General features: G+C 40.8%; 1 protein-coding gene across 16 annotated transcripts in view; it reads left to right on the top strand.

Moving 5' to 3' along the window:
* The window catches only part of CELF4 (CUGBP Elav-like family member 4), a 700,175-nt gene that overhangs the window by 394,479 nt on the left and 290,160 nt on the right, over window positions 1-15,536 (top strand). The gene's annotated exons all lie outside the window — the stretch shown is intronic.

The following is a 15,536-nucleotide window of genomic DNA, read 5'->3' as shown; positions in this document are numbered from 1 at the left end:
AACGTAATCACTGCCAAAGAAATTCCCTCCGCAGCAAAGATTTTCTTTATTAAATCTCCTTTACTTTGTCTCACTTTCCTCATATTCAATTATTATTTGATTTTAAAAGGCAGGCAGGTGCCAGCGATTGCCTGAGAAACAAATAACTGCCTCGTTAAGAAGTGAAGCATCAGGCACTGACTTAACAAAGTTTAACAGCAGTGGACAGCAATGGGGGTTTTTTCAGACCTATGTCAGGCTGAGCTGTAGAGGTGTTTAATTTGGTTAGGATAAAGCAAATATTTTATGGTTTCTCTAACCAAGTTGTTTCTGCTTGCACTGAAGCAACTCTGCTTTTGGAAAGCAAATTCTGAGCTGGCAGTTTTCTGCACCTGTATCAGCTTATCTGGATAAACCTGTTGGGGAAACTGAAGACTTCTCTCAGACCTGGGGAGATATTCAGGATTTGCACAGGTGTAGCTGAAATCAGGAGCTGGTCTTTTGCTTTTCCATTCCACACAGTGGATTTGGAAGGCTTTGTTAAGTGATTGTTCAATAAATCACCAGTGATGAGGTGTTTCCTGTAAAAGGTTTTTTACCTGAACTGATGTGGTGATACTTCACCGTACTCTTCTAATAGGAGCCTGTTTGTCAGATCAAACACACAGCTCACTGAGAGAGTGTGAGATGGTCTGTTATGCTGGATAAATTACCATCCTGCTATTTTTTTTCTTGTATCTGTGCATTTATATATATACACACACATATATATAATGACATGTTCTCTTCCTCTCTATCCCTATCTCTCTGGGAAAAGAATAGAGAGTTTTTTCCTCATCTTTTCAGTAAAAACCTCTAGTACTTATGTATCAGATAAATGTGGGAGTAGATTTTGTCATTTAGTAATGATGTGGCTCTTAGATGTCTGAAAACTCTTCAATTTCCAACATAAATATAAACACTTCATTTGTATTGGCATTAGTGGAAATCTCCAGCACCAACTACTTAAAAGGAGAAAAATGCCTCACAGACAAAAGGCACCATGTTCTCCTTTCACTTGAAAGCTGTGGGTTTCAGGGACTATGGCTGCATCAGTATGAGGCTGAAACTCTCCAGTGACTCAAGTCATTGGAAGACTTTGTACGTAGCTTGTAGTTAAAGAGTTGGTGTTATGGGGCGCTGAAACCACAGGTTGAGAGAGGCTCTGTAAGGAATGGCTGTGGTACCCTGTAACTGCAGAACAGGAGAGCTGAGTGCTGGAAAAACACCAGAAATCTCAGGGATAAATATTGCACTTTCAGAGCCTCAAAAAAGAAATTTGGGGAATTTGGTTAATACTGGGCAGAAATTTTCTGATGGGATCTGGCAAATTCTGCTATCAAGGGCCAGGGCACACTCCTGACTTGCAACAAAGGCATGTCACATCCTACAGTATTGTCCGGTGTTTTTTAACAGAACCAGGTCAATTTCCTCCCCTTTCCCTCCCTGTCTGATGATCTGGCTCCGTGTCTGAGTAGGATTGGGTAAGCCATGGGCAGTTGTCAATGCCGATCTCCTAGGGGAAAACAGAAAGGCTCAGCTGCCTGGGCAAATGAGGGGACATTATGCACATTCCAGTGGAGTTCGTGCCGACAGCGAGAGTGAAGGGAGGGCCTTTTGTCTATTTAATTAGACATACCAAAAAATAATAATTAGGCTGGCCAATTTGCTTAGTGCGCCTACAGGGTATGTAGCTCCCAATCATTCTTTTTTTTTTTTTTTTTTTAATGCAAATCAGTAATAGAAAACACATGCCTGGCTTTCTGGGAAGGATTTTCAAACTCCTTTGCTAAGAGCAGCTGCTTTCAGGAGCGGTGGTTTGAACTGCAAAGGGCTCCAGTGGCAGTTTGATTCCATATTATCCGTCACACCAGTGGCCCCCTCCCCATTGTATTTTAGCTAATTATCTCCCCATCTCGCACAAACCTCATCTTTTCCCATCCAGTCTGCTCCCATATTTCTTCTGTCAGTGCTGATCATAATGCAGAGGCCAAGCGGGTGCGCTCATCCTTGGTGTGAAAGACACGTTGTCCTAATTCCCCACTGACGAGCTGCTTCTGGGCTGGTGATGTTTCAGGATGGCATGACTCAAGGGCAACCATGGGAGAAAAGAACAATTGGCACCCAAGGGAGGCATTGTATGAAAAGTTACGTTCTTCAAGAGCCCACCAGCTAGAGCAGGCACAACAAACAGAATGCTAAAAAGGAGGCCATGTACCTTAGGAGGACATCTAAAGACTTCATTAGGGCTGCAAGATAAAGGTCAACTTCAACAACAAAGAAACTTAAGTTGTAGCTTATTATACCCTGTCCATATACTGGGATGGGACATGGGGGAGGAGGAGGGCTTGGAAGATGAGGCAGCTCTTCCACACAGCACAAGTCTTTGGCCCACCAAAGTCCACACTCTGAATACACATCCTGGATCATGGGGAATTCTGGTGCTAGGCCACAGTGTTAATGAAAAAATGCAGGGCTCTCTGAAACTGCAGTTTGCAAGGAGGTTGTGACTGAAAAAGATGAGCAGTATTCTTGAGGAGGGGAGACTGTGTTTTCTTTAGGGACAAATACTTGCATTTTGCTAAAACGTGAATCTTTGAATCTTCCAGCAGCTTCTTCCACAACTGAAAGGTGATGAGAGTCACAAATTTATTCTCCCCCTCAACCAGATTCAGCTCAGCTTTTCCAGTTGTTCTGGACTGGATTTTTTTGGTCTTTAACCCTCCCTGTGTTCTAATTCTCACTTGAACTGAAAGTGGGTGTTAGCATTTAGTGTGCATGAACAAGAATTTAGACCATCTAAGTTTGGGAAAGTGTTCAATATATTGTTTGGCACAAATTACACTCAACCCATCAAAATGGATATGCTGAGTACCCCTTATTAGTTTTGCTGGGTTTATTATTTTGTTTGTTAATCTCCATATTGGACTAGGTGCAAGACAAAGCATGAAAAACTTTTCAGCAAAAACTGGCATTATTTACATTTGCCTAATCTCATGGGAAATAGAAATGAATGTGTCCTCAACATATTTCTCTAGGGAAATAGTCTAAATTAATCGAAAAATTTTGCATTTTACATTCCTGCCTGTTTGTTGCATGTATGCATATAGTCAAGGTACAAAATGTTCTATAGGAGTACTCCTTCTACAAAATGCTTCATGAAGCTTCAAATACCTGATCAGAAGGTCAGAGTCCTTTGAGATTTTATAGAGACTTTAACACTAATGGGATAGAATATGATAGAAAGGGAACAAGTCAGTGTTTGGTTCTGAAAAACCAGAGTAAGTCCAGCTCTATAAAGAATTTCTTAAAAACTCTTAAACTGGTTTTGTTTTGGCCAAATTTTACCTTGACTATATGGAAATTACTTTGCCAGAGGTTAGTTAGTCCAATATAGTTTTAGGGAGGTAAGTTATAACTCCACATCAAAATTTTGAACATAAAAAATCCCAATTAAACTGTTAGAATTTGCTATTATTTTCATCTTGGTGGAGGTGATTTTCCTTGGTTCCTGGTCTGATATTAAGCTCTAAAAATATCCTATAGATATCCATCACTTAAAGTTTCTCGAACTTGGAGGAAGATTTCAAATCTGTTTTGTGGTTTGGGGCAAAAGTTTGGAGCCATTTCTTATTTCATCCACAATATCTCCAGCTCTCGCTAGGCAACTCTCACTGCAGCTGGCAGGGTTAACCTATGATAAACGCAGCCCCGAGGTCCCACTACATTGTACAGGCAGTAATATTTTTTAAAAGGAAAGGACTCTCCTGCTGCTCCAGTTGCAGTCCGTTAGTGATGCTTAGATGCTCCACTACTCCCACATTCCTCTCAAAGTACAGGGGAAGGTCCGTGAAGGAACACATGCAAAGATGTACACGGTGTGCTACCCCAGCTCAGTGTAAATGTCACTACCAAAAAGTGTTTCACGGTGGTTTTGGGGTCCTCCAGCATTTTATGGAAGAGAAACAGAAGGCTCCCAGACTAAAGAAAGGAAAAGTAGAAGGTGGTTTAGAGTTGAAAGGGTGCAGTGTCCTGAAGAGAGGGTGCAAAGAGGTTTACAGGAGAGGCTGTGGTGCATTGTATTGCAGTGTTTTCTGCAAGCAAGAAATCTGCTAAAGTTTCTGTCTGTGCTTTCAAGCACATTATCTTTTTGTGCCTGTCTGAGGGCGGCATGTGCTGTGCCATTTTCTGCTTTTTTGGCAGAGGGAAGGCTTGGACTTCATATTTCAACTAACTTACAGCATTTTTCTGCCTGTTACTTGATGTGCAGAGTCTGAAACTATCTGTTTGGTCATGGTTTATTCCAGATTCAGAGCAAAATGTTCAAGAACTGAATTACAGTTAATAGCAAAACAGTGTGCCTTGCTCATGCACAATGATCTGCTTCTTTTTATACCCTTCCATTGGCTTAGTAATGATGATAGGGTCAGAATGGCCTCTCCACATATTCTAAGCCCCATTTTCATTTGGGACAAAAGCCTGGGTCTGATTCTTACTTAATCCAGGTAATTTCTAACTTGCTAGCTCTCTGCTGCAGATGGCAGGGTAATCTGTCCAAGGTCCCAGTAACTATTTGTTATTTAGTTGTTTTCCACTTAACTGATCAGAATTACACAGGTTGTGCAGATGGCCAAAACCACTCAGGAAGCTTTCCATCCAGGTACGAGCCAGATCTAGGTCTATTTAGGTGCTGCAGGCAAGCAAGACTTGTTATCTTCATCTAAGTTTGGCTTCACACTAGTATAACAATGCCACATGGAATGATTTCCTTCCTCCTTGGAGCCCTTTGTAAAGGGTAGGTTAGTTGCTCAGACCTTTAGACCAGAGAAGTTTGAAGAAATTTAAGGATAAGAAAGAAGAGGGCAATCTTGACAGAGCTCAGCATCTTCTCTTCTGCCCTGCTGAAGGTTTGACTGTGCCTGTGTGCAAGAAGTCCTGAAGTCTGGGGCTATGCATGTGTCAGAGTTGTACCTTTGCAGTTCTCATCTCTTCCTTATTTCTGACCTGCATCTGTTGCCTGTAACATCAAGCTCTTTGGAAGACACTTTACTAGCTGTTTCCAATCTCTTGCCTTAAAAGACTTCCCACCCAAGAGGTTGGAGAGCAGGCTGAGGGAATGTCCTCTTCCAAGGTGGTAATCCATACAACCTGCCTTTATGTGGCCTGCCACAGCTTTTTCTTCAACTCCTCATGGTTTTTTTCTTTTATGTTCTACACACCCATTCAGCAGGAGTAAGCAGGTGGCTCTGCCCAGATATTTAGGGAAGAAGATAACATCCTCCCTTCTCAGAGCTGAGGGAAAGATCTCAATGAACACATTTCCATTAACTTTTTCAACCTCACAATGAGTGCAGTATGGCCCACATTGATCTTTTATAGCTCAGGTAGAGAACGGCACAGACAAGGACTTGCAAAGGTCACACCACACACGAATCCCAGTCTTTGCTGAAAATGTTTCACTGGAGATGCAGACTACTAGTTGTACAGCAACATTTCCAAACTGCATGAAATCTGGACTCAAGAAAAATAATTTTCCACACCCAGGGTATCACTTTCCCCTTTCTTTCCCTCAGTGTTCACAACAGTGTTAAGAGCATCTCTCTGCCCTCTTGTCAACTCTTGTCAGCTCTTGCCAACTCTTGCAGTTTGAAAGGAGATTTCCAGCTCCATGTCAAATCCTCTTCCTAAGTCTCATACATCTCCTCTTCCAGAGATTTGTCCCAAACCTGATCAGCTGGTTTTGACTTTTCTTTCAGGTGGCATTTAAAAAAATATACTCCCACATCCAAATCTAAATATTTTTTCTCTATTAATTATATATCAAATATTACCCACTGGTGCTGAATTGCAGTATATCTGTGTGGAGGGTAAAGAGAAGAAATGACTGGTTAAAAATAAACTAATACTCTGTTAAAAAGTCTATCAGGAGTGGAGATGAGCTCATGAATCAACAGGGAAAAAAAAGAAAAGGAAAAAGCAAGAACTTAGGCAAAGATCTTAATATTAAAGTGGGAGGCATCTTGCTTACCTCTGAGGCTGGGGAAGTGTCAGGACCAGCAACAAACCTTGGTATCATTGTCAGATATTCCTGAGGAATGGCTGTAGGAGATGCTGCAGTACTGGGAGAGATGTCAATGCCTTGAAGCCTGTTTGCCTGTCTTGTCAAGGGTTGGGGAAAGAGCAGGGCCCAGGACCACGAGAGTCACTTAAGATATTTCACAATCTTGAGCACCAGTCTGGGAACCTGTCCATTGGATTTTATTTCAGGTCTGAACATCTCTTCAAATTTGTAATGTTTTTCCTTCAGCCCTAAGATAAACCTGATCTAGAAACAGCATTTTAGTAGTCAGGGAAATCTTGTCTTTCTAGCTGTAGCTGGTTGTAGGACTGATTACAATCAATGGGAATTCAAAATCTCTTGGTTTATTGTGGACTTTCAGCACTATGTGACCCTCCTGACAGCTGACACTCTGTTGTCCTCTGTTGTCAGAAAGCTGTATTTTCAAGCAGAGAGAATGTACCAGCATGCAAATGGATCAGTTAAATCAAAGTGGCCCTGGATGACCCCATTCATGCTCTCCACTCTCTGGTAAAACTTAATTCTGGGTGAGAAAAAGGGCTTCAGCAGATCTTCATGTGTAGTGTTTTATATTTGATGACTCTGCTGAAGGCTGATGTGCTCCATTCCATAGTCAAATGCTGAAAGAATATAAGGGACATCAAACTTTTGTTCACGTCTGCCCTTCCCATGGTGATTGAAATCGATGGAAGTGTGCCCATCAATAGAAACTGGAAAAGATCCACAGGACATTGTGTTCTAGCACATGTCCTAAGGACAACCTTTTAAAATCAAGTATTAGGAGAATAAAAGGGAAAAAAAAACCAAAAACCAAAAGCCATATTGCACATTTTTCATAAAGCATCTGTAACCTAACAATGTACTGACAAGGAGGAGAGAGAGGCTGGGGAGCTTATCTCCTCGAGGTTTTGATATTGGTTCTGTTTCTTGCTACCTTTGATGAATTATGTAGCTTTGATTGCATTCTCCTTCACACCCTTCCTTTATTGTCTGCTTAGGCTGTGATATGCTTTTTTTTGCTTATTTCTTGTAGATAGCTCCTTTGGCATTCATGCACAGGCTGTCAGTGTCAAAGGGTTAAGGCACCAATGAAAGCCTGTAGCTGTACACAGGAGGATGTGTACAGGGCCAAAAATCAGCTGCAGTGGGTGATGGAGGGTCCTCATACTGCAGAGTGATATTTGGAGCTTTCTTCCATTACAGGGAAAAAATGGGAGAAGCAGTGGGAGGAGAAGAGTGGAGGAAATAAAAAATATAATCCTATAAAAAATCCTACCTTTGTAAATGCAGTTCAGCCTCCTAGGTGAACTTGGGGACACATAACAATCCCAGTATCTTTTTCTTAATGTAAAGGTTGCTTGTCAATGGGGTTTTATACGGCATTAATAATACATTTATATATACGCTCCACAATTAATTGCAAAGCATTTATGGCACTGAACAGTTAGAATGCGTTATGATAATCACTCCTCGTGCATTGACTTTATTGTAAAGGTTTTGCTGATCACTGTAATTGGCTTGTTATTACACAGGAATATAATAACACCTCTCTGTATAGTAGTTTATAGCACATCAATAGCAAATGCATTCCCTTTATTGGAAGCAATGTGCATTTCATTAGAATACAGCTGAATAAGTGCAATCTGTGTAGACAAATGAAGTTTCTAATGACCTGTCTCACAAAAGAGTCGAAATAACAAGTCATTTATTATGTATTTTTTTCCACTGATGAATTTCTAGTTATGGTTACACAGACATTTCTTTAAAATAAGTAAGGCCTGTTTTGCTGTTCTTTAGAAGAAACATTTGGGGGAAAATAAATGTATGGGCCATTTTTCTGCCCATGTTGAATAAAGTGAGGGTGACTGATGCTCATACCTTAGAGATTTCATTTGCTTGTTGAAATTTTCCAAGCTTCTTCCTTGAGTATTTGGTCTGACATTCACAAAGAATCAAAATGTTTTTACACTGAGTCCAAATCCAGCTCTTGGAGAAGTGCTGTTCTAACAACCCCTATGCAGTCACCAACACGTTAGATATGAGGGGCTTGTGTTGTCCTAACTCCTGTCATATGGGTTCTTTTCTGTCATTTTAAAGAGGCGTGTTTTATAGTTAGCAACAAAAAACCTAAGAAGGTACCCAGAGCTTTTTTCCTGCCTGCCACCATTACCCTAGGTCTGAATTTCAGATCTTTCTGGGAACTTAGAGTGGCATGAATCTGGCATAGACATGTAATTAATGTGCATTTGTTTATCCAAATATCCCCAAGTGTGATCAATGTCAGTCAAGTACCTAAACACTTCTGAAATCCTGAATCTGGGTAAACAAGATTGTTGTTTTCAGACCTGGTATGGTTATACTGCTGTCCATAGTATAAACTGAATCCAGTGCTCAGCACATAAAGATGGTGAGTGGTGGCTTTTTGGATTAAATCAGTTGATTGGAGGGTGGTGCTAATAATGCCAAGGTTGTGGGTTTTATCCCCATATAGGCCATCCACTTAAGAGTTAGACTTTTAGGTCCCTTCCAACTCAGAACATTCTGTTATTCTGATATGTGATATGTGCCTGCTTCTTCTCAACTGTCACTTGTTTATTGTAGACTTGCAAATACCCTTGACTCCAGAGTAATTTAGGGTCTTTCTGGAAAGCAGGAGCTAGGAAATGTCTGCACCATGGGCAGTACCCTCAGCTGTTGGCACACAGACTGGCTCAACCCAGTTTTGATGCAGACTGAACCCTCTTTGAGTGCGAGTTTCAGTGAGGAGGGTTTTGCCTCTTGCCTGCTGAGATCCCAGATTAGAGTATCACAGCTTGCAAGAAGTTTCAAGACGCCGGAAATACTGTAGGTCAAGAAAACTTTTCTTCGTGACATACACAGCATTTTCCAATTGCTATATATATTTTGCAGTATGTACATGAAATCAGCTTGGGAGGCAGAAAATCACTCTATGTAAATAATTTAGCTCTCTGAGTAAACTGTATTTAATGCTTTTACCCAGAATCTGGACCTCTTAGGAGCCTGAGATTTAGGGACAGAAGAAATTTTAAATAGGGATACTACTCCACTGTTCTTAGAATGTTATTTCAGGCAGAATTCACTTTTTCTACCTTTGTCACAAAAGTATTAAGCATATAGTCTAAGTCATCTAGTCTCCTCCTATGGACAGTGGAGAGAGAGTGGTGCTTCCAAACTATGATTCATCCTGTCCTAAGACAGGTGGGATAAATGGTACTTCCAAGTTTCCCTTCTCTCTCTCTTTACTGAATCAGGAACGAACCCATGGCAATTAACTTAGATTTAGATATCTCACTTTTAGACACCTAAAGAGAGGTAAGATGAATCACAACTTTCACCTTTTCAGGCTACAGTTTTCTATCTGTATCATATGAAGGATGATACTTGATTTTTCTGAAACCCTAGGCAAGATCTATGAATAAAAATTGCTATATAAAAACTATGGATTGTAGAAGTTGGGGGTTTGTCCTAAAAATAAAAGTTATCTTTCTCCATTAAAGTGTTTCCTTCACAATATCAGGGAAATAGTAGGAGGGGTTGCATCCCTATCAGCCTGAGCAATAGAGGTAATCTGATCAGTTTTAATTCCTCTTTAAAGTCAATTTCCATTTTCATTTATGTATTTTGGTTTGCTACCACTCACATTCTCAGGACAGAAAGGGAACCAAAAAAACTCCCAAAAACTTAAAATTAAAAGTAGTGTGTAGCATCAGTGTCTTTAAAATGTCTTTTCATAATTAAAAAAATATTTTTATCTTTAAAACCAGCTTGCTTTGGAATCTGTGATAGAAAATGAATATGGCCCCTTGTAATATCATTTGTAGAGAGGTAATTTTCAAGGCAGCACTGCACTGAAACATTTTCCCCCAGGGAGGATAAACAGTTGGCTTCAATTAGTGAGGGACTGTTTCCTTTCTTTTCAATTTTAAGGACAGTCTTGCAGCCTGATCCTGCACAGAGGAAGAGAAAGCTCTACACAGGGCAATAGACTGCAGCTTGGAAGACTGAGGCTTAAATTCTTGCCTTGCCACAGATATTCTCCTCGACCTTCAGGAGGTTACTTAGGATCAGGCTATTATTTTCACTCCATTTCTATCTGGTGACTATTATTACCTTTGACTGTCTGAATATACACGTAAAATTGGCCGAACATCTTGCTCTGACTCCAGTTTCCTTCTATAAAATAATATTGGTGCTGCAAGGATACATGCATTAAAGATTATTAGGTGCTCAGGTTCTCTAATCATTAGTTCCACAGAAATAACTTGGTTAGATAAATAGAGGTGTTCAAAAGTGTCAAATGTGTTTCACTGCTCAAATCTCACATAAAGTCAATGGGCCTTGGGTGTCTAAATATTCCCTTTGAAAATCTCCCCAAATAATGATGTTCTTCCAAATAGTTGGAGCCAGCTTTGTGGGGCTGATTCCTTACATTTTTACAGTGGAATCAGCTTGATCTTTTTCCCATAGGAGAAGCTGCCTACCAATGCTTGTGGAAAGTGAGGAGGACACATTCTGTGCCGGGGAGGTTTGTTTCATAAAACAAGCTGCCCAATGGACAGGACTGGAAGAGTGTTAAAAATAAGGGAAAAGTAACTTAAATATCTTAGGACTTGCCTTAGGGAATGTAGCATCAAACCTGGAATGAAGGAACCTGGAATGATAGTAAAATACTTCCTGCCCATGAACTGCCATTTGAATGGTAATTAATTCCCAAAAATCTTTATTTTATCCATCTCTGGAGTCACTGATGAATGGCCAGACCCATTGATTATAAACCACAAAATACTAACACTTCCAAGCAGACAGCCAATTAACGTGAAATTATATTGCCACAATGTAAGGTACATTGGATGTGTTGCTTTCTTGTTGGGGTTTTTTTTTCCCAAAATGACTATGACTATTATTATTGTTATGAATAGCTAATGAAAAAGAGATGTGGAAGAATGGCACAGAACCACAGGCAAGGGGGAATGAAGATTGTGTGTGTTTATTGACTTTAGAGATTGGGCTAAACCAACACAGTCTCTCCACTCCCTAGATCAGAAATCTAATTATTTATTATCTTTCTTGCAGCAGTGCCTGGAAGAGCAGCCAGGAACCATCACACCAGGTTCACTGTACAACACAGAACAGACAGAGGTCATCTTTTCCTTGAAAGATTAGTCTCTAAAGATGACCAGAGGCAGTGTCTGGATACAGAGCCGTCATATAGTGTCTTCCCAGATGTGACAAAAAGCATTGTGTTGGGTTGCACAGCTGGGTGTGAAGGTCAGAGGCTGTAGAGAGTCTGCCCGGGGCAAGAAAGCAGTAGGATGGCCTTCAAGCAAGGCTTGTTTGGGTGACACACCTTCTGATGCAAACAAGTGGCATCCTGAATGACATACACAAGAGTTTAAGCCAGTATCACGGCCTCTTTCTTGACAAGAACCATTCTCCTACACTCCCACACCCCAGGGTTGGTGAATATGATCACACCTAAGGCCAAACAGCTGCCTTTGGTGTACAAGTCAGCTAGGAATAAAAAACTGAGATTTAGCAGATATCTGAGGGACATAACAAGGAGCCTGTTATGTCACCATGCCACTCCCTACAGAGGACACAGGTCTGTGGGTATCATGGTAGGAACAAGGGAGCAAGGATATAGATGTCCCTAAATACCAACTGTATCTTTAGAGAGAGCCCTTCAAAGGGACCAAGGCCACTTAAAACAAAACGGAGGTCAAAAATCATGTCTCACAACAGAAATGCAAATCCAGTGTCTGCAATGAACTGAATTTACCCCTGTCTCTCCTTGATCTCAGTGTGTGATCCCACACTCTTCCCTGCTATTACAGGCAATGGGATTTTTATTAGAGCCTCTAATGTTCCCTTTTTGAAGTTTGGACTTTGAGAGGAAAGGCCAAAACACTGGAGCAGTAGCCATTCTTCTGGTGTTTCTGTCTAGATAAAAGGGAAATGAACAGGGTTTAGATCTAGATGGAATCATTAGATCTCATTTAACCTCTTGCATAAACTGACCGTAAAATTTCACCCAGATGGTCTGTGCTGAGACTTCTGGCTTGTATTCGACTGAAGAATAAAGAAATTTAGCCAGAGAATTACTCTTTTGAGCCTTCAGTACAACTTTCATATCAAACAGGTTGGAATTGCAGAGATGAACCTTCTAAAAAGCTTTTAATAGTTTTTCAAATCAGTTCAATTAGTAAGGATACATTTTGGTGATCAATTACATGTAACAAGTAGAGACACTAGAATATATTTTTCCATCAAATACCTAAATACATATGCCTTCCCCAGTTTCCCCCACAAAAAAACAAGGGGTAATCTTTTCCTGGGGTAAAATTTTCCAGATTTTTCTAAAGAGACCCTTGAAAAGACACAACAGGGTAATTCTCCTAAAACTGAATGAGTGGAAATATTCATGTCTATGGACAATGGAGTTCATTCAGAATAATAAAAGGGAAGTCTCCTGGAAAGCAGATATTCCCATGCAGAGGAAGCAATCTGCATTACTCCTCCTACGTGGTCCCAGTGCTGTCATTTCCTTCTTGCCACATTTGCATACAAACACGAATGTTTCTCCTTCTTCAGTTTCTATCTTTCTAGTCTGACCATGTGCCAAAGAGGTGAGATATGTCCAGTGCTTTTCAGAAAGTTATGCTGCCCCCAACTCAATGGAAATATCTCATCTGCCTTAGCCAGTGACCACGCAAATTGTTGTTACTGCATGTCCACAGACATCATGGAGTGACAGAATTTCCATGGGCAACTAATCAGGAGAGAGAAACCCTCCATTTTGCAGACACTAGTAACATGATGACCTTTAACAACATCGCAAGCTTTCACTCACTCTTTAAAGTATTATATCCGTCCTTAGGGAGAAAAACTTGTAGCTAAGGATTGAAATCAGAAGTGGATCATAATGCTGGCTGTGCTATTCAATTGCCCTGCTGTATTTAGGATCCATTTATTTCTGGCTAGTTTGTTTGTTTTGTTTTTTTTTTATTCTGTCTCGAATCTAAAAAAAGAAGTGACCAGGCTGGCAGTGACATGTGATTAATAGATTGCACCTTTAGAAAAAGTTAGCAGAAGGAGATTAGCATTGCAGCCTATTATTTATTAATTAAATGCAGACACCCTATTTATACCAATGCTGATGACATTAGTTCACGTCCATGCTCTGGGACTGCATTATCCATCCGGTCTCCCAGCATAGTAATGATTGTTATTAAGCTGGTAGATGTTGCTGGGCTCCTTCTGTCACTCGCTTCTGTTATCAGCAGGAAAGGACAGCCAAGAAGTTAAAGATTCAACCTGAACATTTTGTTCAACTGCCTGCTCTGCCTCTAACAGCCTGAGTTACCTTGGCCATATCTCTGGGCTCCTTTGGGACGTCACTGCTTGCTTTTTACATCTGTACCTCCCTGTAGCTCAGTGTGCAGTGAAGATTAAGCATGCAAGGCAGTATGCTGTGTGAGACCTTTCCCTTTGCCTACAGGAGAAAGAATTACATTAGTGGGCATATAGGTACCTGCTGCTGCTGTTTCAGTCAGCAGAATGGGAAAGAGTTATCACAAGTATTGTTATTTAGCAGTGCCAGGGTAGAATACTATACGTGACACGATTCTTGTTTGATAAACTTGTCCTCCTGCCTACAAAGTGTTCAAAGGAAAGTTCTGAAGCCAATCCAGCCCTAAGGTTTCCATTACTCCTAGCAGCTGTTTTCAAGATCCTGCTACTAAATGCAGGAAAAACAACAAATGGTTGCAGGACTCTTCCTGATCCCACCTCAGGGGGATGCCGTGGGCTGCTCTGTCACGCATTAGGCATGGGACAAGCAGATTGCTACAAAACTGTCCTCTCCTGCACCTTTAAAAAGAGAAAGTCGTGGTGGTGCAGGACACACTTCTGCTGGTTTTATATCAGGAAGTAGCTCTTGACCACCTCATAAACAAATGCGTGGCCTTTGGTTGGACCCATTTTGGTTGCATGAACCAGCAGAGCCAAAAGATCATATATGTTTTGCCTTCAGAGTAAAGATGGGAATCCAGGGAACCCTCACATTCACCAGTTGGTACCCTAGAAAAATTGCAATTTGGGTATCCATAATCCAAATGATCAGTTACTCCTGCAGAAGCATGTCATAAATGTTTATATTTGGTAGAGTTTCTTGACAAGCTGTGATGCGCACTCTCTCTTGTGACTGTTTCTGGCTCTTTTTCCACACATTAAAGGACAAGTTAGATGCATGAACTAGTCTCCCAACAGTGTTTTCTACATGTAAGCAACTGCTTTCTCTGTCAGCAGGACATTCTGCAACCAAGGCAAGCAGTCTGGTCACGAATGGAGGTAAAGTTTTGTCTCTACTCTGGGAAAATTCCTAAGTCTACAGAGGTACAAAGACAAGTTTTGAAACCAGGATGTACTCATGAAACTATTTAGGATTTGGTTCAAAACCCACTCAGAATCAGACTTCTGGAGTCTGACTAGGCTTTGAACCAACACCACTATGGAAGTGTTCCTCTAGAACAGTCTGAGGACCTGAGCCTTAGGTATCCTCTCACCACCATTTTGGTGTTTGCTTATTTGAATTTTCAACAGCTATCATGTTCCCTCACTGAAAGCTGAGCACTGTAACAGCCAATAATTAAAAGCGAATCTTGAAGAGACTTTCAGCATTATCTACACCATGATACAATCTGAACACATGCAAAAGACATTAAAAGATGAATGAAGAGAGTGAATGGGCTGATTTATCCTGGACTGTTTCTCACAGTGTGAAGTCTGCCTTTCACAGCCTGATGAAGTGCAGAGACAGTTAGTGGATTTGCTACCAGGAAGGGCACACATTCATTTCCCTTCCTGCAAATGTATTTAGAGCTGAAATTGAGCATAGGAAAAGTTAGAGCCAAAAAAGCAACCACTGAAAATGCAAACTATAGTTTATTTTGGCAAGTTGGTGTTAAAAAGAATAAGTTGAGGGTAGTGGAAACTGGCATAGAAATTTTGCAGAAGGGTTTCTCCCTCTGTGTGCATGCTTCCAACTGGTTGGATTATTTCTTCTTTTCTTTTTTTCTGTCCTGCATTTCCTGTAGCTTCCCACAGTTAGACATTGCTTCCTATGGACATTTCTTAAATACTACACCAGTTGTGAACACACCCACTGCTAACCTTAGACCAAAAGAGAGTTGGATGCAAAGTGAAACTGCAGTTCCTTCCCACCCCCATTGCTGTAGCAGTAGCATAAAGCAACTCATCTTTATCCAGATAGTGAAGAAGGGCAGAAAGATGGATTTAAAATGGATGCTGCTCTTCTGGATGATGCAGATAATATTAGCACTTCTGCATCTCTGTCAGTGACTCTCAAAGCCTCCTTCAGATGTAATCAGCTTCTTCACCTTGCTCAGTGTATGAATAA

This window comes from Corvus cornix, chromosome Z (genome assembly GCF_000738735.6).
Source record: "Corvus cornix cornix isolate S_Up_H32 chromosome Z, ASM73873v5, whole genome shotgun sequence".
Classification (NCBI taxonomy): domain Eukaryota; kingdom Metazoa; phylum Chordata; class Aves; order Passeriformes; family Corvidae; genus Corvus; species Corvus cornix.
Note: the sequence above shows the minus strand (reverse complement) of the source record. Positions and strands in the feature narration are given on the sequence as shown.